The sequence below is a fragment of the Polypterus senegalus genome, chromosome 7 (genome assembly GCF_016835505.1).
Source record: "Polypterus senegalus isolate Bchr_013 chromosome 7, ASM1683550v1, whole genome shotgun sequence".
Classification (NCBI taxonomy): domain Eukaryota; kingdom Metazoa; phylum Chordata; class Cladistia; order Polypteriformes; family Polypteridae; genus Polypterus; species Polypterus senegalus.
Window position 1 is genome coordinate 43,449,313 of NC_053160.1, and position 25,898 is coordinate 43,475,210.

Genomic DNA, 25,898 nt, shown 5'->3' on the forward strand with positions numbered 1-25,898 from the left:
CAGCGATATAACTGCTGTGACAGGGACTTGGTGCCCTTACCTAGCCGGAACGCCCCTGCACACTATATTCAGGGGGAACGGCCATGGACATTGCAATACCTCCCCCTGAACGCTAGTTGGCCACCTCCCTGGGGTAAAACAGTGTATCGGGTTCCCACAGGGCATCCTGGGAATTGGAGTTGGGTGCAGCCCTGTTAGGTCCAGCAGGTACCGCCAGGGGGCGCTGTATTTGGGACTCCTGAGCCTGTGTGGGCAGCCAATCCGTTACACCCGAAAGTGAAGCAGGAAATCAGGGATCAATAATAATAATAATAATAATAATAATACATTTTATATATATATATATATATATATAATAGCGCCTTTTTCATGCTCAAGGCCATGATCAAGCACCAGGAGCACTTCCGGGTGAACTATAAAGGGAGCCAGGGACCACCACTCAGGGGCCAGAGTTGGGTGGAAGGAGGACAAAGCTTGGTGAGGAGTGGTGGAGTGAGAAGAAGAAAGTGTTTATTGTGTGCTTGGGACTGTGTTGGGCTAGTGAGACACGGGGAAGACGTGTCTCACAGCTGAAAAAAAATAAAAATGTATTTAATTTTATACGTGCCTCCCATGTCTAATCTGTGTCGGGTTGGGTGCTATATAGCGTCTTTCTTACACCGCCCAAATCACAAATCAAATTAAAACTATATTTCATTAGCAAATTAACCCAATGAATACCTTAGGGTATAAAATCCCCCAACAGAAGTAAAAGACATTCAAAATAGGAGTTGTTTGTGTTTAATGTCCTTATTGAACACTGAATGTTACCTCCTTTTCTGGCCATTCAATTCTGATCATTTTAATTATATTTGTATTTCAGATTTCCCTGACTTTCATCTTGTTCTTTCCAACCTCAAGAATCTGAATTGTGTTATACTAGACTCTACATGGTACTTTTGAAATCACTCTTCAGAAATTTAGTTGATCAATCTTTTTCATTTGGGACAATTTTATGACCATTGTAAATCTACTCTTAATCTGGTCTTGTTGCATGAAGATCATAAACCTGTGTAACAAAATGCTGACTGCTTCTTTACTCTCTATGTAGCTGTGTTTTCCCAAAATTACCAAAGTTCAGCAGCTCTACCATAAAAAATGGGATTCAACCCATTGGGATTGGGATTCAAAACCCTCACACACTGAAATGATTCAACAGACAAAATATCTTAGTTTTTAAAGGTTTTAGTTAAAATTCAAAGTAAAACAGTTCACACAAAAAAGAGAAAATTGTAATAGCAAAAAAAAGAAAAGTTCTTGTTAAGAAAAGTTATGTTCAAAGCTTAAATCTTGTTACATTTTGAATCATTACAAATCACTTCAAAACATTTCTGAACCATTTCAAAACTGTCAGAAAACTGTAAGCCTGTCCCATTTCTAAGCTAAAAATGGGTCTTTTAAGTCCCTGTTTACCGAGACCTGTTCTAAACAACAACTGACACAATTAACACACTGTATCTCAATTGTAGCAAGAAAGTTCTATCTCATACTAACTTACAGGGGGGAGAGACTATACCAGTGTCTATGACTATGAAAGAAATGTATATTCTACAGTATTCAAATTAAGCAAACACTAATATGAGTTTAACCAGTGGCGTAGATAGAGTTCGTGCCGCTCGGGACGGGGATTCAATTTGCCGCCCTCCAACATATTTGAATATGTTAACCTATTTAATTAGAAAATTAAAATGACATATAGAGAAAAATTAAGATCCATTTTATATAGATTTATTCATATATAGAGAGAAACAGCAATAATTTTTCACATATAATTATTTATACGCATCAACTAGACAAGAATATAGTATAGATGCACTAATAAGCTGTGTAGTTCCAGTACCAGTGTAGTGTACAAGTGATAGGTGGGGAGGTTTTCTGTGCAGAGCAGGAATGCATTCGGATTGAAAATGAAATGAAATTATAAATTGTAAATTAGTTGTTTATCTTCCTAGAAATTATTATCGGTGTAAGTTATTGCCTCATAAATTTCAACTGCTGTATCTGATGTATTTTTGAAGCATTTGTGGGTAAAAATCAGATAATTTTAGTTTTTTTATTCATGAATGATATTTTTCCGAACCCTGCTGCTTACACATTAATTGTACTGAGCCTTTTGACCAATAATGGTGCCCCCAAAATGTGCCGCATGGGGCAAACCGCCCCTTCACCCACCCCCAGCTACGCCCCTGAGTTTAACTCAAAGCTTTCTAAGATTGGCTCTTACACTCTAGTAACCTGTGATGTGATGTTCAGCTCACTGCCACCTTATCAGTTGCTACTATGTCAATGGACGTTAATAATATTTGTCTTTTTTTTTCACAGATCTTCATGTCACATTACTTGTCTTGTGACCCTTACTTCATTCATTTGTTTTGTAGCACTTACACCAAGTGTGCCCCAAGCATGGTTGTGATACACTCTAGCGGAAAACACATGTTCACTAGGAATTAGAGTGTTAAGGGGTTATTGGGGGAAGGCAGTGGTTAGTTAACATTTAAGTAAGCAAGATATTCAACAATCCAAAACACTAGACAAAATCAAAAATCAAATTAATTAGCCAAGGTCAAAGTCAACATAAGAAAATGTATTTCCCTAATTAAAAAGAAAGTATGAGGCATACAAAGTTACTTGTTTTACATCCAAGAGTTTTGATGTTCACATTGTCACTGTAAGTACTCTCTAAGAGATGTTATTATTTATCACCTGCTAAAACCATGAAAAAAAAAGGGCAGCAAATAAAAAATATACAAATACTTAAAATACAAAATAGTGACTTTCACATAGACAATAACATCAGAAAACTTATACATAACAGGATTAATGACAACTCCTATTATCATTCTTTACTTAATATCTTTAATCGTTTCAACCATCATGAAGATTAGTAATGATAAATGTGCGGCTAATTGTTTCACCTCATATCTGATTTCTTCCCTCCTCTACAGTCTTTCCTGTTTTATAGATCATTTAAAAATTAGCCGTCTATTCTGTGTAATATGGGAAACTATTCTGAATGCATCTATTTCTATTCCATATAAAACGCACAAATGTCTGCTAAAATGTCAAAAGGTAAACTGATCTAAAACTTAATTGCTTTAAAAAACCCAATGTTCTCAAAAATCTTTGCATGAATGGTGTTTCCCCTTTAAGCTAAAAGTACTGCATTATGTTTAAGAAATATTCTATTCCATATAAATAATGGCCTCCATATTTGGTTACATTTTGTCACATTAAGTTGTGCTATCATTTGTGTAATTAAAAATCTAAGAGACTTTTTTTGCAAAGAAACTGAACAGTCATTTTAAGGACATGCCATGAATTCATTAATGGCCCACGATTAATCAAACACCACCATCCTGAGAGGGTGTGTGGGTTATTAGGATGTTGTTTAAACAGATTAATTGTTGCAACAATATACGTCTGTCCCCTTGAGGAATATACCTTTTAATATTGTCATAATGATTAAATATATCTATGAGTAATCATTACAAAACCTTCTTAAATAGCCCATTTATCAATTAATGTTTTCTTGCAAAAGTTTGCATGATGATTCCTTTGATGCTAATCTTCATTTATTTACAGATACGTCCTTATCTGCGTCAATAGTACATTTTAATGTATGTTACAATTTGCTACTGCTCCTAAGCCCACCCTAAACCCACCATTTCACACATTTTCCAAGATATAATGGAGATTTCAGTTTTCAAATTACTTAAAAGCCATTTTGCATTATGTACACTAATCTATATTTGCTTAACCTTTTAATCTAAAGTTTTCCTGGTATAATTTAGGGAGTGCCCACCTGCATGGACTATTTGTTCCCCTGATACAATAAAAGGCACCTGCATGGATACCCACAGAACAGGCAGGGTTTTGCAGTCCAGTGAGAGAGCCCTGCTGTTTTTTTCCATGGGTGCTGCAAGGGGAAGCTGCAGGGACAGACCACCCTTACCGAACATCTGCCTAACCTGGAAGTGCTTCTGACATGTATCACTGTAACACTGGAAGTACTCACAGGTCACAAACAATTTATGAAGATATATAAAAGGATAGATTTTTGTATTGGTAATGCATTCTGCTTGTACAGAGCTGAAGAACCAGTCTCATCACTGAACAAACATCAGACCAATGGGTTTCCACAGAGAGAAGCTCTGGTGCTGCCATCTTATATTAATACTACTATGTACTGGCACCACATAGATGGTTTACTTTATGTTCAGTATGTCCTGTGTTAGGAGTTCTGTTTTCTGTTAAATGATTACTAAAGTAAACCTCCAAAATAATTGGGGGTCTCAATCTTTAAGGAGGGAATTGTCTGACACAGTGAGGCTTTGTGTATATAATTTATTTTCTTTGTTTATTTGTTACTGTATATAAAAAGACACTGAGGGTCACTTTTGTTTAACTTATTGCTTGCTCATTGAAGAGCAGAAAAATGAAGACTTCCTATCCAGGAACAATAGAGTGCATTTTACATGCTACCTATTTGTCATTACTCTTCTTTGGGAGGAAGGGTTTTCCCTCTTGGGGACATGGATTAGATTTAAGTACAGTCTATCTATCTATCTATCTATCTATCTATCTATCTATCTATCTATCTATCTATCTATCTATCTATCAAGTCTATACATTCAGTATGTCAGAGTTTGCAAATAGGACTGACTGTTATTTCTTTTGGAGGAAGCTGTTTTGCAAGAAGAAATGCAAGCCAACACCATCAATAGTTATTTATTATTTATATGTATATTGATTATTAGTTCTTACTATAATGGACTTGTTTGGGACTCTTTAAATGTAGTTTTGGTGTTCATATTTGTTTATTCTGTGCTTGTCTTGGAAGCTGTAAATATTGTAAATATCTGCTGTGTGGTAGTAATAAAATATGGATTTAGTTTTTTTTCCTATTGTATTTGATTTATTTGAACTGGTGGTCTGATGTATAATTTATAGTATTGGGTTAATCTTGGATTTGGTAACCCACCCTTCTTGAAAAAGAGTAGACATTTTCAGTTGAAAATCTGTGGCAGCCTCAGTGGTCCTGGATTGTTAGTGGTCTGTTACCAATAAACCTGTACTAAAGCCTAACTTTGAATTTAAACCTTTATATATTTCTTTCCACAACAAACACACTTTTGTCTTCCAAATGTATCAGACAATCTTGACATATTAATTACTAATTGGTTCATCATTCTCTTTTGCTCAGCATACGTTTGGCTGGTTCGGGGGTGCTAAATATTCATCCACTCATTTTCAGAACCTGCTTATTCCATTAAACGCTCAGATAAAGCCACTGTTTTTGTGCCTGTTGTGTCAGTTTTCTGTGATGGGGAGGCAACACATGACAAATCAACACTGGGTAGTTATGCTAAAACCACTGTCTGTATTACCATTTGCATTTCTAGTTATTGTTATTTAAGTTGAAAGTAGTAACCGGTGTGTCAGGTAACTCTTTAGAACTTAAGTTTCTCCCTCCAAATTTAATAGAAATGCTCTTGAAGCCTTAAATTCCTCTTTTTAGATTTGCACCTGCCAGCATGCTGCCATAGAGCAGCATCAATCTGTGTATAATGCACACACAAAGTCTCACACAGAAGAGCTGTGAACCTTCACCCTGCCCCTTGACAATAAAGTAAAGGGATAATAAAGCAACCTTTCTCTTTAGGCTTCATTTTCAACTTCATGTTTATTTGTTTGTCTATTGTGGTGCATCTGAATGTACATGCACATACTTTTCTTTACTTCTTTTGTTACAAATAAGCTGTATTATTTTGTTTATTTAAGCAGGTGTATTTTTTAAACAAGGTCTATTGTCACACCCAAACCACAAAATAGATAAAGTAGTGGTGTTTATGTGCACTTATGCCAATTTTTAAAATTTTGTTCTAAAACTGAAATTCATCTGTCTACCTACAGATCAATTTTCACAGTGAATCTTATATATTTTTATAAGATATACAGATTTTAAAACTAGAAACACTTTTCTTGCTTGCTGCAACAACTGTAGTAAATGCATAGAAAGTATTTTTTTATTGGTGAACTTGGATGTACTTTGCACAAATGATGTAAATGATCCTTAATTTGTTCGTTGAGCTCAAATGACAGCTCACCACTAGGACAATATACATATACTATTAAACAGATTCAAAAGTTATATAATAGAATGAATTACACTATTGCTAAGCATTGTGTATTGGCAATTCACACAATAATTTAAAACTTTTAAATTGTAAATTCTGCTAAAGTTGGTGTACACAACAACAACAACATTTATTTATATAGCACATTTTCATACAAAAAATGTAGCTCAAAGTGCTTTACATAAAGAAGAATAGTAAAATAAAAGACACAGTAAGAAAATAAAATAAGTTAACATTAATTAACATAGAATAAGAGTAAGGTCCGATGGCCAGGGAGGACAGAAAAAACAAAAAAAAACTCCATACAGCTGGAGAAAAATACACAATCTTTATTATTCATTGTTTTACAAATCATCATGATTAACAGCAAAAAAGATAAGATACATGTTTACCATTCTAGATATCTGATGCCATTGATGACGCACAGCATTCATTCTTTGCAAATTGTTGCATTCCCTCATCTCTATATATATAAAATCCAACATCTTTCTGTCTGTATGTCTGTCCACTTTTCAAGAAAGAACTACTTAACGGATTTAGATCAGGTTTTTTTCTATAATTTGCTTGAACCTTCCGGTTGATTTTGCAACCTGTCTCATCACACTAAGTATCATAGTTTGCTTGCGGTACCGATTTATTTGTGCGAACTCCGAGAGAGACGCAGTGGACCAAGGGGAGGGGGAAGCGTGATGTCAGGAGTGGGGAGCCAGATAGGATCCTCCTCACTGTCCTATTTCACTTCTACGCTGGTGGAGCCACGGGGAACAGCTAGTTTACAATATTCAAACTTCATGAAGCCGTTCATCTTCCCAAATGCAGTTGTGCGGTCATGTTGCTTTCATGTAATTAATGCATTCTATTTTGCATAGGTTGATTACCTACATTTTACACTTGTATATAATTCCTATAATGTTCAATCTTATATCTTGCCAACATGATCAATAGCTAACATGAAAACAAATGCAATGCTTCTTAAACTGGAGAACTTTCCTCTTGGATACATGAACATCACTTGGGCAGCATACCAGGAAATGTATTGGATATGCAAAACATAATAGTAAATGTAATTACTTTTTAACATATATAATCACTTTAGAATAAAATATTGAAAGGGCAATATCAAAATGGTGTGCTGCTGCCTCACAGACCTTGGACCTGATTCAGTTTCCAGCTGGTCACTGCCTATGTGGAGTCTGCAACTCCTTTCTTTGTCTCTGCAACTCTCCAGCTTTCTCCCATATCTCAAAGATGTCCATGTTAGATTAAGTAGTGACTGTAAGTAAGAATACGTAAGTAAATAATTCCAAAATTGTACTTGGTGAAACATTGATTTAATTTTATAACACAAATAAAAAATGTTCTTAGGCAATTTCACATATTGTCTGTAGATCCTTTCAATATAGAATAATATGTACATGTCAGTTCTACAAGAAAGTATTTAATATTCCAGTAAAATTAACTCCAAAACTACATACACATTTGCAAAACTGACTTGTTAAATTTGGACTGACATTTAAAAAAAATTAATTTAATGTACTACAACTGGAAAAACATCATATAAAGCAATGTTTTTACAGGGTATTTAAATCAAAGACATGCTATGATAATAAAAAAGCAGGTTAACTGCTGACCCCTAGCTGAACTTTAGTGGTTAAAGGTTACAATATACAATGAATATTCAGATCTTAATATTAATTTAGCATCAGTAACAAACAGGAGGAATAGTGATAATTTGTTTGCTCACACAACGTGTTTCCTGTTACATGTTATAATCAATGGTGTGTAACAGAATCACTATTTGTCTGTGCTTAAGGAGTGGAACAGAATCAGAATGGCCCCAGAGAAAATGACAGACAGGCTTTTGTTTATAATCACAAGGAAGTTTAACCAAATGATTAAAAGAACACTCTTTGCTAGGGCAATTCTAGATAGTTTAATAATTGGACACTAGGACACATGGACTTTCCTAACCACATGTGAACTACTTCTTGTTAGGTAATGCTATGATTCCTGCCACAATAAAGAACAAAAAGAGGATGCAGGCCTCAGAAAGTTATAATCCAGACATCTGCCTGCTTTGCAAGTCTGGAGCCACTAAACAGGCATCACCCCAGGTAGTCTATTCTCAAATTCAAAAATGGGACAAAGGCTTTTAACATTCAAAAATGTTAAATATCCACAAAGATGTGGTATATAAAACCACAAGGACAAAATAAACCTATTTTAATAATGAAATATTTAAGATTCCAAAAGAATTGATAAAGCCAAAACAGGAGGAAAAAATGGGCCAACCTAAAAATGAATGAATTCAAAAATCACAAACTAGAAACATTACCTTAATTCAAAAGCTTAGGATGAAAACCAAATGTAGCAAAAAGGTTATTTTGTGCCAATATAATATGTGATGTTAATTTCAAAGCCATGCAATTCAGCTGAGACAGAGAGAGAATGCCAGAGAGATGGACAAATGTCAACTGGAGGGCAGGTAAGAGAGATGGACAGAAAACATGTGAAGGACACACAAGAAGGCTATTTTAAAACTGCTGATATCTGCTAGACCAAAACTGAGCCACAGTCTGCAGAAGCCATCAATGAAGAGAACAGGGGAAGATGTTATTTTGGGACACAGTCTGTCTGGTAGTTGCCCATATCTGAAAAGAGTTATACGAATATGTAAATAAGCTAGTGGTTAACATGATGAGGATCCAGCATGAAGTCAGAAGTGCCTTCTCATGCCATTGACATTCCCGAAGGATGGGACATCTAGTTGCCAGCACTCCCTCACTTGGCTGTGATGTCCCTTGGCTTCTCTCTGGGCTGAATATATATGCATACATGACTATATATTGTATTATTGGGAATGAATGTTATCTTTTAAAGCAAGTTGAATACATACATCTGTATTGGTACCATATTTCTCACTTGTACTTATTTTCGTCATGGTTACAAAAGGGATAGTATTGGCTGTAGTCTATTCTGCGTCAAAAAACACATCCAAGGGGAGAAAGAGCACCCCTGCTGGATACACCAAGGAATACTGAAAATAAATAAAAAAAAAACACAATCAAATTGGCCAGGAACAATCCTCATTGCTGAAGTAGCTGTTTCATCAGCTGCTTCTCCCTACATGGCAGTGGGAACAGTTCCTCACCTACAGTATTAAGTGGCCCTGCCCCCCTAGGCTCATCATATAAGATGCCAGAATCATAATTTAAAGGACACAGCACCAAGAAAATCAGTTTGTTCATAAATACAAAATTATTAATATTATCCTATATTAGATTTATTGATATTATTAAAATAAAACAATATAAATAAAATCATACAATAAAATGGAAATACAGACAAAATTAATAATATTTACAAATTATATTTATCTATTATGTAAATTAATCTTGGGTCGAGACGTGATCATCTCGGAGAGACACTTTGAAGTCCCGCGAGACTACTTGTATGTCATGCCCTACTTACAAACAAATTCTCAGAGACACTTTAACTTCCCGCGAGACAAGGAAGTGAGACAAAAGGACAGCTTCTGTACAGGCTTTTAAATGATCAACGCGGCATGCAGATCACACAGCACAGCAGAAGCAGCAGCAGCTGCTGTACAAACTTTTAAATGATATATGCACAGTGCGACATACAGATCACACAGCAGCTGATCCGTCCGCATCTCCTTAGCGTGCGTTCAGCCCCCTCACAACGCGAGCGGCAGAGACGCAAAGTGGCTAGTGTGAAGAGCGTTGAGCTAAGCGAGCAGGGGGCTTTGCCCCCTAGTTTTAAAGATAACAAAAACACAAAATAAACAGGGGTGAACCAAGAAACTGATCAGTTTAGTTCTAAGTGCCAAGTGTTTCTATCTTCAAAATAAGTAGGAACAGTATAGGTAAGTGAAAAATGTAAAGAATAAAAACTTAAAAGCAAAAGAAGAGTAGGAAAATGTGGGATACAATATCTGAAGAATTTCTATATTTGTAATTCACTTTGTCCTTGGCCCATCTCTGGTGCCCTGTTGAGACAAGGATAATTTATTGGCCACAGATATTTTATGCTGCAAGAAATTACCATTCCTAAGTAAAATAGTCTTTCCATTTCACAATGCGACTGATGTCCCAGTGTGCAGTGCTTAGATCTTATTTTCAGGCCATTCTAAATTCAGTTCAATCATTGTACTCCAATGGTGACTTAGTGTGGTCTTTACTCTGACTCATCTTGATATAAATTTAAAAAGGTCTAATAGAGCATAAAGCTAAACTAAGGAAACTTGAATTAACGTCAACATTGAGGTGGCTGTTGACTGCACTACTGATTACATCAACTTCTGTATAGACATTGTAATTCGAATAAGAATAGTACGCTGCTATGCTAACAACAAGCCATGGATTACAAGTGACATCAAGGGCCTTTTGAACCAGAATAAAAGGGATTTTAAAGACAGTGATCAGTATGAGCTCAAGCGTGCGCAGAAGGAACTCTGAATCCAGCTCAGGGCGGCGAAGGAGCAGTACAGGAGAAAGCTGGAGCAGACGTTGCAGAATAACAGCATGAAGGAAGTGTGGGATGAGATGAAGATCATCACTGGCTGCTGCTCGAAGCGGGGTGCCACCATTGAGAGAGACGTGGAGAGAGCAAACCAAATGAACAACTTCTTTAACAGGTTTGACCACTCTAACCCACTCTCACCTCGGAGTACTGCATCCTCCAACCATCCTTTTGCTGATACAGTAGAGTCTCACTTATCCTACTTTCACTCATCCAACATTCCGTATTATCCGACATCCCATCGCAAAAAAAAACAAACAAAAAAAAATATGTATTAATCGGCAACAAGAACTGCATGTTGCGAGCGGGAGCGTAGTCTATTTTTTGTTGCTCCCCACTCTGCCGCAGCTAATTACAGTGGAACCTCGGTTTGCGAGCATAATTCGTTCTGGAAATGTGCTTTCAGTCCAAAGAACTCGTACAGTATATCCATGCGACTTTCCCCATAAGAAATAATGGAAACTCAGATAATTCGTTCCACAACCCAAAACTATTCATATAAAAATTATTAATACAAAATATAAAGTAAAAATATATAAAGCAAATTAACCTGCACATTACCTTTGAAAAGATTCATGGCTGGTGTGAGTGAGTTTCTAAACTGTTGTGGGATTGTACCCAACGGGTCAACACGCAGAAGAGCGTCCCAAAGCAATCGCAGTCTCCCAGCGCTGTAGCAGTTTGATATAAAAACCAATCCGAAAAGATCGCAGACATGCTATAAGTGCCTGCCGTTGATGGGTGATACAAGGAACAAAGGACATTATAAATTCGCTGGGCTCAGTATTACTTTCCCCCCGACCCTGCCTGACTGCTGTGTCTGTGTATAGGAGAATGAAAGATCCAGCTACATTAAATAACCTCGCTGTTGCTGTTTCAAGCTTAATAAAGCTGGTGTTGCTAAAAGTACTGAGACTCAGCTTCAAGTTTTCGGGTGCAAGACAGGGACTTGTATGTCACAGCACAAACACACACACGCAGTCACAATGTTGTAGTAAACAGTATACACTGGTACGGATGTTGACTATATTAGTGACGGAGTTAAGGCTAGAAACTGGAATTAATTACATTGAGCAACAAGAAGAAGCTACAGAAATCAACATAATGATGCTACAAAGATGGCGAGACTTCACAGCGAAGAAACGTCACTCTTCAGGAAAGCAGACTACGATCAAAAATTTCTTTAAATCATCACAGGACTTAACTTTTTAAGTACAGTACATACTGTGTTTAATGTCAGACAATACTGTAACTGTATTGATTTCCCCTCTCTGCTACACATGAAATTCAGGCAAATTAAAAAAAATGAAAATTTTATGCTTTTTAAAACTATTCCATATCAAAATACATAATTGTTCTTACATTAAAAAAAAACATTAGATGTACTTAAGAAAAAATTAAAGATAGACACAAGTGCAAAACTATACCTTGTATATAACATGGAGGGATGCATGGCAGATTAAGAAATATAACTTTTAGTTGTACCCAATAGGAATTTAGTAAGTAATAATTTATAGTTTAGGACAAAAAAGTTGATACTTCAAAACATTCAAATTACTGGAGCTTGTATGCCAAGAAAATGGCTGAAAAGCCCTGATTTGCAGCATTTGCTGTTTCATTTTCTGTATTTTTATTTCAACCTTACTGTTTGCAATACACTTCACCTTAAACATTTTTTTAATGTTAAAATATTGAAAGAGCATCTTTGGGTCAACTTTTGGAATTTGATTTGATTGGAATTGGATTTTTTGCTATTTTAGTTTTATTTAATTGCAAGGTTTTCCTTAAAGTTTGCCACTTATCAGTGTTTATTTTTTGGTTTGCTGGGTTGTAGTTGTGATGCATAATTGAATTATCATGGCATTAATTAGTGTTTGTATTGAAATCGTTTAAGGATTATGTGCTGTAAAAAAATTGGACAGACACAGGAAGAGGTTTAGGGGCAGCTGTCTGTATAGTTGAATTAGGCTGCCAAAAGTGAAACGTTGGTTCCATCGAACAGGTTTGAAAAGACTTCTGTCCAACAATAGAACAATCATAACAGGCAAAGATGGCGGTTTTAAAGCCGGGCAGGGGAAGTGATGTCATCAGAGCAGGAACTGGAACTGGAATTGACGTCCTCACGTCTAGGCGAAATTTCCCATGGTTGGTCTGCCAATGAAAAAGAGGGAGGATTAGTGTACTCTGCCACCCCCTGGTATGGCATTGAATTATCCCTTTGTCAGCCCTTCAGCTGCCTCCCATGTGCATGTGTGACAGTGCTAATTGAATTATAAAGTGTACTGTGGGTGATAAAGATGAAATGGGATATATTAGGGAACAGATGAAAATGACAAGAATATTAGAGTGAGATTTTTATTTTATTTGTCCTAAGCTTCCTCTTCCGATAGAAAATATATAAAGTTAGATGAAATGAGGAAAAACATTTTACATTTATGTTTAATTGCTTTGCAGACTCTTTTATCCAAATCATCTTACCTGGACTATTTGGACCTCTGAAACACTCTTGACATTATGTTCCTTCAAGAAAACCCCTACCCCATTTTCTCCTCCTATCCACACCATGATAGCACAATTTGAATCCACCTGGCCTTATTCCCCTTCCATTTAGTCTCTTGCACGCACAAACATCAACCTTTCTTCTCTCCATCATATCGACTAACTCTCTCCCCTTACCAGTCATACTGCCAATATTCAAAACTCCCACCCTCAGTTCCACTCTCATTACCTTCTTCCTTTCCTTCTGCCTCCAGACATGTTTCCCCTCTCTTTTTCTCCTTCTTCAGCCAACAGTAGCCCAATATATTATATTATATACAGGATGTAATAATGAAATTAAACACAGATAGCACATAATGGAACTTAGGCAATTTACAGGTCTGTGTGATGTGTGATTTAGATAGATAGATAGATAGATAGATAGATAGATAGATAGATAGATAGATAGATAGATAGATAGATACTTTATTAATCCCAAGGGGAAATTCACATAATCCCAGCCGCAGCATACTGATACAAAAAACAATATTAAATTAAATAATAATAAAAATGCAGGTAAAAAGAGACAATAACTTTGAATAATGTTAATGTTTACCCCCCCCGGGTGGAATTGAAGAGTCGCATAGTGTGGGGGAGGAACGATCTCCTCAATTTGTCAGTGGAGCAGGACAGTTACAGCAGTCTGTCACTGAAGCTGCTCCTCTGCCTGGAGATGATCCTGTTCAGTGGATGCAGTGGATTCTCCATGATTGACAAGAGCCTGCTTAGCGCCCGTCACTCTGCCACGGATGTTAAACTGTCCAACTTCATTCCTACAATAGAGCCTGCCTTCCTCACCAGTTTGTCCAGGTGTGAGGCGTCCTTCTTCTTTATGCTGCCTCCCCAACACACCACCGCATAGAAGAGGGCACTCACCACAACCGTCTGGTAGAACATCTGCAGCATCTTACTGCAGATGTTGAAGGACACCAGACTTCTAAGGAAGTATAGTCGGTTCTAACCTTTCTTACACAGAGCATCAGTATTGGCAGTCCAGTCCAACTTATCATCCAGCTGCACTCCCAGGTATTTATAGGTCTGTACCCTCTGCACACAGTCTCCTCTGATGATCACAGGGTCCATGAGGGGCCTGGGCCTCCTAAAATCCACCACCAGTTCCTTGGTCTTGCTGGTGTTCAGGTGTAAGTGGTTTGAGTCATACCATTTAACAAAGTCCTTGATTAACTTCCTATACTCCTCCTCCTGCCCACACCTGATGCAGCCCACAATAGCAGTGTCATCAGCGAACTTTTGCACGTGGCAGGACTCCGAGTTGTATTGGAAGTCTGATGTATATAGGCTGAACAGGGCCGGAGAAAGTACAGTCCCCTGCGGCGCTCCTTTATTGCTCACCACAATGTCAGACCTGCAGTTTCCGAGACGCACGATCCATGCCACCAGGTGTGAATCTACTCCCATCTCTGTCAGCTTGTCCCTAAGGAGCAGAGGCTGGATGGTGTTGAAGGTGCTAGAGAAGTCCAAAAACATAATTCTTACAGCACCACTGCCTCTGTCCAAGTGGGAGAGGGATCGGTGTAGCATGTAGACGATGGCATCCTCCACTCCCATTTTCTCCTGGTATGCAAACTGCAGAGTGTCGAGGGCGCGGCGGACCTGTGGCCTCAGGTGGTGAAGCAGCAGCCGTTCCATGGTCTTCATCTCACGTGACGTCAGAGCGACAGGCCAGAAGTCATTCAGCTCACTAGGACGTGATACCTTTGGGACTGGGGTGATACAAGATATTTTCCAAAGCCTTGGGACTCTCCCCTGTTCCAGGCTCAGGTTGAAGATTCACTGTAGAGGACTCCCCAGCTCCAACGCACAGAACTTCAGCAGTCGTGGCGATACTCCATCTGGACCTGCTGCTTTGCTGGCACGAAGTCTCCTTAGCTCTCTTCTCATCTTCGCTGCTGTAATTGTGGGTGGGGTTGTCTCTCCTATGCTGGTACAGTAGAGTCTCGCTTATCCGACATAAACGAGGCGGCCAAACGTCAGATAAGCGAAAATGTTGGATAATGGCAGGTGTTAAGAAAAAATCTATTAAACGTCAAACTATATTATAATTTTACACATTATGAACCTGATAATCACGTTTTACAACAAAACAACAAAATCAGGCATGCATACAAGCAAGTGAGGGCCATACAAACTACTGAGTACGATTTGGAACTGCTGCAATTAAATCTTGGCAAAATGGACTAACCTGCCGGGCCTGTATCCAAGGAATGACAATTCCTAGGAGTGACATAACAAAGGAGTGAAACCTCAGATATAAATTTCAAAGGAGTGGCAACCATCCAACCAATCATCCAAGTAGTAGGTGAGGCAACAACGATTTTTTTTGGTGAGCGTTCTTTCAGTTTTGTATGGTAGATGAATGTCACTCTTTTAATGCAGTATTTATGTCACTCCTTTGTTATGTCACTCCTATAAAGTGTCACTCCTTTGAATGAGACTGAGCCTGCCACATCATTTTTTCACTTTGATTTTCTGGAGGTCTTTGAATTCATCCCTCTGTAGGTTGAAAATTTTAATTTCCACCAAAATACTGTATGTGCCATTCTTTCATTCCTAACACATTACCCAGTCTATATCAGTATAGATACCAAGCAGCATTTTTTTCCCATTGAGATCTAATGTGTTTTCAAAGTGTTCCTTTAATTTTTTGAGCAGTTTATTTCATCAGAGAGGAGGGTGCATGCATTATTATTAAATATATATATATTTTTTATAAGGTATCACATGAGCAGCTAGATTTAAAAAAATAAAGAAGTGACTGTTCAAGATACACTGTTTAGAAGAGAGAAAAAGAAGCACAAAAAGAAAAAGGTTATGATGACAAGAATTAGGTGACAGTGAATGTGATGACACCCAGGAATCACTACTGTGATCAGTGCTTTTTTTAATTTACATTAATAATCTAGATAACAAGCTGGATAAGTTTGCAGATGACATAAAAAAGGTGGAATAGTGGAGTAAGCACAAGCATCAGATTTGGATATATATCTGGCAGATGTAATTCTTCACGTTTATTTACAATACATTAAATTTCAAGTAGGAAGTAAAAATGTTAAATTTAGTTACTCAGGGATGAGTATGAAATTTGAAAATAAACCTTAAGAGGCAGGCATAAATGTCATAGTGGAATCACCACTGTCCACATCCAGATAGGAACATTCCATAAAGTCAGTATAATATTATACTACATTGTATTATACATTATGTACAAAACTGGACCGTTATGCTAGGGCTGAGCGGTCTTTGGCACAAACCATACTGCTTTTACTATTCATATCAGCAGCTGTACGAGGAGTGGCTGGGGATGCGATAATAGAAGAAGGTAGAACTTTTTTCTTAATTTCAAGCTTGTGGGAGCATTTGAAACAACTCAGAGAGCTGCTTAATGTAGGTGCAACAGTAAAATTCTGCCTGGCCAATTGAAGATGGCACCATAATTTAACTTGAATAGTAACTCTGTCCAGTCATCTTAGCTGTCACCTGAGTCAAACTGCCAGGTATGCCTCTCTTTAAACAAACCCTACACCACACGTGAGTTACACTGATTGCAGGTTCAACACATACACCTGTCGCACAAGGATCAGACAAAAATGTAGGTCTGTTGTTTAGTTACACAGCCTAAGTATTAGTCAATACAAATCTAAGACAATTTTTTCAATTTTATAATTACCTGCCAGACTGCTATTTTAAGTGTCAAGATAAGGACATCACCAGGAAAGAGAGGATATCTGGTCACCCTTAAACTGTTTATCTGTTTATTATTTTTTGAAAAAATTGACATCAAGTGATCAACTCTGATTGTATTGTTTAAAAAAACAGTCATGGTTTACCCACATATGTGTGATGTTTTCTTCCCCTTGTAAATTCCATTGTTTTAGCGGTCCACTTATGGTATGTGCCCAATGTAACTGTCTTTTAGAGAAGAAAGTGGGAGAGCAGTCAGCAGCGAAATGGACGCAGGAGAGAAAGTGGGTAGGAGCAGGTGAAAATGGGGTGGAATTTTGTTGGGAGCAGCCACAATTGGGATAAATATATGGTCTGAGAAGGCAGGAGTGAGAACAGAACAATTAGTACTATGCAGAATTCTACTGTAATTTCCTTCCACAGTCCAAAGGTGTGTAAGTTGGGTTAATTGTCGTGGTATGTATGTGACTTGCACGTGGTCCAGCATCAGTTGGTAAGAATGACTTAAGAAAACAGATTAATGGAGGATAACAATCTGTTTCAATTAGATCTATGTATTACTAATATTTTTAATACAAATAGGTCATTTTGCAAATGAGCTCTGCCATTTCTTACTGACCCATATCTGCTAATCTGTACTGTAATAATGATATACTGTACAGTAAAAGACAAATTGTAAGTACAGTATAATCTCATTGCAAGAAAGACTTGAATGCAAAAGTTAAACCCACAGATTTCAATTCTATACTCAAAATATAATGTGTTATAGTAATTAAATTATATTCACCTAGGTTAATCACTTTTGTAAAAAAAATGCAAAAAGTTGTCCATCCAATTTAATATGCTTAAATTTCCACTTGTTCAAATATTGATTGAAAAATGTATTGTTGGGGCTGGATGAGTTAATGAACTTTATAAGAAAAAAGGTCTCTTAGTTAAAGTAGCAAATAGCCAAGGGCAATAGCGGATAACTAATGTGTGGAATATTGCAATTAGCATAGCAAAGTACTTACAGGGATCAAATTAAAAAATTCATTAACACACGCAATTAATTAAGAAACACTTTTCGGTTTACATGATAAATTATGACACCTATTAAATCTTTGAGGGAAAGCTATAATGGATTCTTAGCTTCTGGGCACAAAAAGTGTTGCCTTTGAGGTTCAAGAGACTCTCTCAGGACTAGAAGTATATGTTACAATTTTATTAAAAATAATGTTGTTTCCTTCCAGAAATATGAGTACACTTAAAATCTATCTTGAAAACTTAAAGGGGGATTAAGAGCCATCGAGTCACGCAAAAACATGTTTTCATTATCTGATACATGGCAAGAGGCAATTCTTGGAAATATTAGTAATGTGTTTCACTGCAGTGTTCTATTAACTATTACAGTTAAAATAAAAACTTTAGCAAAGTGTTAAACTAGCACATGTAAACTACTTTTTATGATTCATCAGTCTATCATATTTAATGAACAATTAGTTCATTAAAAAAATAAGTAAATACGTAATTAATATTAATGCACAGCTATAAAACTACAGAAGCATTTACTTACAAAGTGGGAAATGACCTCAGAGCATCAGGATAGTGAAAGTAATTATTAATTGACTTATTTTTATTGTAAAATACCATAGCAAATGTATCCCAAAACTGCCATCAAACATGTCAAAGCACACAAATTCAGCAGGACAAAAACGACAATTCCATGTATGTTCCTATATTTTTATTTGCATACATTACTGAGATATACAAAATGTTGACAAAACAGCAAATGGCATCACAGTATATTAACACTTTGGGAGAGCGCTCATTAATTGAATTTTTTTACATAGTAGCGTCGCTACTCTTTGTCTTGTAATCTCATTATGCATCACCTATGACAAAAGTGCTTGAAAAAGATGACACATGCGGTACAGTGGAAAAGACATAGCAGCTATTAATATGGGTCTGTGATTTGCTGTCAGACACTGATTTTCTTTATTTTGTTAGCTTATAGTCAAAATGCATTGATATGCAGCTGGAATAAAGTAATCAACATCAGCTGTTTTTCCAAATGGTTGACCTGTTAGTGCTCCATGATACAAAGAAAAGTTCTAATTTATGTGAATATGAAGACATGATAAATTCATGAGTGTCTATGTACTCATATGAAACACAGTTTCCCCTTAATTTATTCTTTGTTGTCAGCTCTATTAGTTTATGTTTTATAGGAGATTCCATTAAAGTTGTTTCTGTTGATACAGAACCCAGTTTACATTGAAGCTGACTGACAGAGCTAATAAACAGCATAGCAGTCAGTACTAGATTTACTGTAGCTAGGGAATAAAATAAACACAGATGTGTTCAATGTATAGTGTAAGACAGAAAAAGTGGTCTTTCTGCCTCAATACTAACTCAGACAGAGGTTCATGGCCATATAAGTGACAGTGTTCCAGAATGGAGGAGTCATGAAGATTAAGGAATCATTTACCAAGAATTGTCTCCCAGTGTTTTGGAAGAATGTGAGGGTAAACATCAGAAAACCTCAGGTATCTGACAGGTCGATACAGAACAGGCAATAATGAAATGTAGTGTCAGTGTTTCATCAAAACCTGTTCACATCGCCATTGTGTGCCAGGTCTCAGCCCATATTATACATTTTTGGTTAGCGGTCTTCTGCTCGCGGACCCTAAGTGGCATTAAGTAATGTACAGTTTAATGACCCATACCAGGGTGAACCATCCACCATTACTAAGGGAAAAACATTAGGTTAAGAGAAAAATCCATATTCCAAGTAGCAGATTTTTTTCCAAGACGCATGACAGGATCAAAGACTTCAAAATGAGATGGCAATTCTTTCTGCCTTACACAGTAAGTGATGTTGGGATGAGAGCTTAAAATAGCAGCCTGACAACCGGATCATACTGAATGTGGGATGTGGGTGGAGTTGTCGGTGTTTGAGGGGTGGAGTTTTGAATATAGATGGAGATAAGGTGTGGTTGTTTTTTTTTTGGTTTGTGGTGGGGCTCTCCTGGTTATGGTCTCTGTTAAGCTGAAACAAGCACCTTAAAAGAAAGATTTAATAAAATTAACTTTTGAGCAGTCAAGCCTTGTGTGTCACTCCCTGCTGTAAATTAGGATAAGGGAACTCAGGGACAGGGTTTTATCCCAGAGCAGGTAACGGTGACTAGTCTTGTTTGCATCATAATTTTGTAAAGACAATTAAATGTGGTGAAAGCTTCCTAGAGGGAACTCTAAACCTTTGTTTTTAATGGATATTTAAACATTTGGAGTGACAAGCTGCCCTCAACCTTAATAAACCTTATATTCCACTAGTATATTTTCCTAAGGTGTTCACATACTCATTGCAGTTGAAGAATAAAGAGATATCTATTCTGAGTTGACTAAATGGTTTTTGGAACTCTAAAAATAATTTTTATATTGTTTTTGGGGTTTCAGAGATCCAGGAATCCAATAGTCACATTTATTTATTTTATTTCAACACATATTTACTTATGTTAGCTACTTTTTGCATTATTCTGCAGTTCCATTTTATTTTGTCTGTTGTGATTTTAGTGTTGATGATTTTAATGCTTGGGGTTACATCACGGGTCACAGAGTGTATGGCATCAGAAGTCAATGGTTATACAGGTCAGCTCCTGGACTCCCTGGTTTGTCCAACTTTGTCAATTCAACTTAAAACAATAGGAAGTATTGCTTGCTATAAGCATTCTAGCTTTAATTCTTTTTTGATTCTGAACACAATTTTGTCATGTATCTTGGTTCTAGTTATGTGAACTTTTGGTTTCTAGTCTTCATACTCTTTCTTGACCATGTTTACTGTTTCACGCATACAGCCTTGTTTATTTTGTTTCTTTGACTCCCAATTATTACCTTGGCTTATTATTCTAAACTCATGTTATCGCCCGATTCTAATTCCTTAAGTTAACTGCCATTCTTTGCAGTTTCAGTGCATTAACTCATAACAGTGTTTCTTAAACTTTTTAAATATGGGGACCTAAATAGGAAAATCAGTGTTATAATGAGTTCTAAGGAGAGGATCATTACCATAATGATAACAGAGTCATATATAGACAAATATCAGTCACCATATAATAAATAAACAGTAAACATTTTTGTTTCCTTTCAAGGAAATTTCTCACACGAATATTACTAAAACAGAAAAATGGAAAGCAAATACATTGTTGATAAAACTGTAATTCTCATTCAAGTCAAAGAATACATTCCAGATATATATCATTGTCAGTGTAAATGCTTAATGTAAGCTTTAACAAAGTTGAGAGAAATCATTTTTTTATAATGCAAGGATAGGTTGGTTTTTAAAAGGGAGATATGAATGGCCACTTAACTTAAGTCACTTGATTCACTGCACAGGATAAGGAATAAATTAGTCAAAAAAGAATTAATTGATGCAGTTTATTTACCTTGTCTTAAACCCCATTATTCTTTTAATACCGTTTTTGAAATGAGTTAACAAATAGTTAAACATATTCCTGTTTTCATTTAACAATTCAATAAATTGAGTGAAAAGGTAGCTAAACTATTTTTAAAAGTGTAAGCAATATTTGTATTTTATACAGTGATGTGATAAATCGAATAATTCAATGAAAAGTTCAATTTGAAAAGTTTAATGCTACTGATTGACATAGTGCTGAATGTCTACAACTTGTCTTAACCTTTGGATATTTTCTGGTGTTCCTGCACTTTTCAATGGTCCTAACATATCTCTCAATGAGGTTGAAATAAATCAAGCCACTTCAACACAGTGTTAGGAGAAGGAATTCTTACTTAACTTAAACTGAATACAAAATCTTTGCATCTCTGCTACAGATTTACAATCAGTTTAGTAACAACAACATGTGATGAGTGGTCCATGGCCACTGAAACTGCTTTTACAATACAACATATATACCTCAACTCTATTCACTCATCCTCTAAAATGCCATGAAAATCATCTCATTCCTGTGCTGTAGCCATTCTTTTCATTTCATCAACCTGCATGGCAGTCCCTTCACTTGTGTCATTCCCTCTTCTCACCCACTTTCTTATATGTGGCTTTGCTGATCATTTATCTCACTGGTTGTGAGGGTGTGGGTGCTTTCATGACAAATATTTTTATATTTTCATACCATAGAAATAAAAGCTCTTTCTGGGCCATCAACAGCATTGCAGCAACAGTTAACCCAAATCCCCAAAGCATCCAGAGAAAAATCCACTTAGAAATGAGGAAAACATGTCAACTCCCCACAATCACCACAGCACTGCCTTGTTGCAAAATGCTGATAGAGTAGGCTCCTTCCACTGCAACCTTGAATTGCATTAAGCAGGTTTGAGAATGTGTGCATGTACAACGGAAGAGATAGATTTGTAAAAAGGCATGTGTCAAAATATGACTCACTATAATATGGAATATGAAAATATATAGCTGCTGCACTAATCTCTTCACCATCTACAGCAAGTACTTGGCTTTGGTTATTACTAAATCTACAAACTCATATACTTTTTCAATCTTGATCATTAATTTTTATTAAGTCCATCCAACCTGCTATATCCTAACTACAGGGTCACAGGGGTCTGCTGGAGCTAATCCCAGCCAACACAGGGCGCAAGGCAGGAAACAAACTCCGGGCAGGGAGCCAGTCCATCACAGAGCACACACACACACACACCAAGCACACACTAGGGACAATTTAGGATTGCCAATGCACCTAACCTGCATGTCTTTGGACTGTGGAAGGAAACCAGGGCACCCGGAGGAAACCCACGCAGACACAGGGAGAACATGTAAACTCCACGGAGCAGTGTCCTCCCTAGCGTCTTTTAGCCAGGCACTCCGCCCAGCTAATTTAGTTGAGTGCCCGGCTGTCATCTCGCATGACATTGTGAGATGACAGCCGCAGATCTAATGATCTGCAGAGATGGCAAGGGACGAGCGGGCAGGTGGGCAAATATTTTAGAAGCAGGATCTCAAGTTGCGAGGGGAGAGGCTAAAGCTAATAGTCGGGACGAGGCGGAGTGGAGTGCACAAGCAAAGAGTATGGGGAGGTGGGCTTTCGAGACATGGTGTACATGGTAATAGCAGGGGCAGAGCAGCTTAATTACAGTAGAAAGGACTATATGAGAGGTGGGCAGGCGAGAGGAGGCTGCACATGCTAATAGCAGGAGCGGAGCCTCGTCACACCTGCCATAAAGTTCTCTACACTGAACGTACACCTGGGGACCCCTTACTGTGAGGGAGAAGCACTACCATGCATGTTTAATACATGCTTTAATGCATTTCATCATGAAAATGATATCAAGTATTTATCTTAGCATTGTAAATGTTCAGAGAGCAGGAATATCATCAAGTGAATGCATTCTGTGTGGCGATCCCTACCGGTGCCTCCTCAGTGCAAGAAGTCTGTTTAAGAAATACGTAGTGATTAACAACTCGGTCGGGGAATGCTTAACACAAAGCATTTAATGTACTACATTACCTTATGATGGAGTTTGAGAAAATCTAGTAAATTAAACATTTTAAGATGAAGTTTAGTTTAAAACATTCTACTTTAATGACAAAATAAACTATGAGAATAAAGTGGAAATGTCGACTTTAATCTCAACATAAACGGTGAGAATAAAGTGGAAATGTTGAGACTAAAGTCAACGTGTTGACTTTATTCTCAACATGTAGTTTTTTTTTTCTTCACTGTGCTCGTATTTTTTTTTTCTTCACCGTGGCCTTAATATGCTTCTGTAGTTTTGTTAAAGTGACCCATCTGCCGTTCCTTTTTTGTTCATATCTTGCCCTGCCGTAGTGCAAGTGTGCAATGAATATTCAACAGGCTCCTACTTTCCAACTCAAAAGTCTTATTCATAGGTACCTTTAATTTTTTCCAAACGTTTTACCAACATGAGCAAAAAAAGTGTTCAGAAAACAACACTGCTCAGTTATTTCAGAAAAGAGACGCCACAAACTAATGAAGGTGCAGCGTCAACTCCTGATGTGGCAATTTCAGACAAAGACATTGCAGAGGCTGGTCCATCAGGGGAAATCTCTTCAGCACACGCTCTGCCAATTGATAAATCCAAGCACCGCTTATCCGTCATAAACAAACAATGGTTTAAAAATTTTGATTGGCTAATGGTCAAAGAAAATAGTATGTGGTGCTCATTGTGCATGAAATATTCAAACAGACATCCCCCCAAGGAGGGAGTTACCTTGGGTAAATGTGCCATGCACAAGAATTTAAAAGGAAAGCTTGCTGAACCATGAAAAAAGTAAAACGCACTGCTGACCTTTTAGGAAAGCGTGTACTAGAGAAAACTGGAATCGGTCAAGTTGAAAGATCTGTATCTGTGTTAAATAAATTACAGAGGGATGCCTTTGTGGGAGCTTTAAGATCCATGTATTGGTTGGCAAAAAATGAGTTGCCACATACAACGTTGTTTGAAAAGCTGTTGGAACACTGGAAAGAAATGGGTTGTTCCTTTTTACAACATCTCAATGTTGGTAGAAATGCACATTACACCTCTGAGCAAGAGCTGCTGGATGTCTTAGCATCAGAAATAAAGTCTAACATGCTGAAAAATATACACGCTGAAAACTTTTTCAGTATTCTGTGTGATGAAACCACAGACATCTCAGTTGTAAAACAAATAATTATTTACATTAAATATGTTTGCCAGGTCACTAAAGAGGTCAGAATTAGTTTTGTATCAACCCGCAATATGATTGATGGCAAAGTGGAGACTATAACCAACACACTGAGTGAGACTATGGACACTCTAGGCTTGAAAACTGCTAATCTGGTTGGACAAGGGTTAGATGGAGCGGCTGTTATGATGGGGAAACAGAAAGGTGAGGCAAAACTGCTTAAAGATAAAACATCTGGGGCCTCATGCATAACACTGTGCGTAGAATTCGCACTATAACATGACGTAAGCACAAAAGCTGAAATGTGCTTACACACAGAAAAATCCAGATGCGGGAATCTGTGCGTACTCCAACTTCCACGTACTTCCATTACATAAATCCCGGTCAGCGTGAAAAGTGCATGCGCCTTATGTCTTGCCCCAACTCCTCCCAGAATTACGCCTCTTTGAATATGCAAATCAATATAAATTGCCCTTAAGCTCAGCCTTCTATGAAAAGACAATGGGAAAAGCACGGGGGAACATATAAGAATTTCAGCGAATACCAAGTGGAGACAAAGGAAAAACATACTATTTGTTTAATTAAACCGTGGTTGATCGAGTGACATAGCGTGTTGGAGAAACTTGAAAGCTCAGATATCAAAGTCGCTGTGAAAAGGCGAGTTGTAGCCCACTGTCTGAGTATCATATAAAAGCTTATTAGGGTACAGAGAAAAAAAAGGCACACAGTGGGGAAAAAGCACGAAATGTCAACTTTAATCTCGAAATTTCCACTTTAATCATGTAGTTTATTTTGTCATTAAAGTAGAGCATCATAAACGTCATCTTAAAATAGTTTAGTTAACCAGTTTCTCAAAGCACATTGTAATTAAAGTAGCGTGTTAAATGCTTTGTTTTGTATGTGATCTTCTATGTGCTCTATGTGTGTGAATCACTACGTGCTTCTTAAACCGGCTCTCTTCCTCCGACTGGACACAGAATCCATTACATTCGTGATATTACAGCTTTCTGAATAACTAAAATACTGTGATGTATACGTGATATCATTTTCATGATGATAGGAGTTAAAGCACGTTATTAAACATGGGTTTCATGGCGCAGTGATTGTGCGCGACCTTCGATGAAATTATTTATTGCATCAGTACTCATGGGTGGCTCTAGGCTTGTGGAGGCCCTGGGCAGAGAAAGAATCGGTGGCTCCTTCATCCGCCAATGTCAATATGGTATCTTATGCATGGTGGATGGCCACATCCGATGCAAACACTGCATAACCGCCTCGTGCTTATGACGCAAGCGTTTAACTTT